Raw genomic sequence first — 952 nt, forward strand, 5'->3', positions numbered from 1 at the left:
AAGAAAAATTGCTCCATTCACAGTGAATATTTTTCATGGTTACGGCGCAAAGGGACACACGCGAAGAAAAAGTTTCACACCCAAAGATCTGGGATGTGATCGGCTTCACTATCATCACTTTCTTCTGTGTTTCACACCCAGGAGGGAATCTCTGTAATAGTTAGGGTAGTTATGTGTTTTGGGTTTTGAAACGCGAAGAAATTTTATGTGCAAACAAATTCTTTCATGCCTTTACTGATTTTTAAAGTTAAGTTATTCACAAACTAGTGATTCACACTAATTTCAAATAATTCAAAATTTAAACTATTCAAATTTGAAAACTACGGGCACTAACAGAAAGTTTGTAATTTTTTGTACCTAAAGCAAAAATATTCACAAAGAAACTCTAAATACACAAAAAACAACTAAAAAATAAATAAAGCAAAAAAAATAAAAAAAGCCCGCCTACTGGGCCAGACCGGCCTGCATACGACTAGAAACCCAACCTGTTGTTGGGCCAGGATGCAGGCCCGCAAAGGCCTAGTAGGCCCACAGGGCAGCACAGAACATGTAGGCCCAGTTGGTCTGCTTTGGAGAGGAGCTCGAGAGAGCTACCGCACGGGGGGTTATAAACCAGTGCGGATGCCCCCCGGCTAGCGAGGTGGGACTAAACTTGCCGCACCGCACCTGCGCCAGCGCACCCCCTTTAGTACCGGGTGGTGGCACCAACCGGTACTAAAGGAGGGGCCTTTAGTACCGGTTGGAGCCACCACCCGGTACTAAAGGGGGTGCGCTTCCCGCCGCTTGGCCTAGCCAAAACAGGCCTTTAGTACCGGTTGGTGGCTCCAACCGGTACTAAAGGTCCATCCTATATAACTAAACACTTCAAAAATTTAAGTTTCTCATCTGCTTCTTTTCCTCTGCCCCGTCGCCCGCCGCCCCCGTCTCCATATCCCTCGTCGCCGCCCCCGAT

The sequence above is a fragment of the Triticum dicoccoides genome, chromosome 1A (assembly GCF_002162155.2).
Source record: "Triticum dicoccoides isolate Atlit2015 ecotype Zavitan chromosome 1A, WEW_v2.0, whole genome shotgun sequence".
Classification (NCBI taxonomy): domain Eukaryota; kingdom Viridiplantae; phylum Streptophyta; class Magnoliopsida; order Poales; family Poaceae; genus Triticum; species Triticum dicoccoides.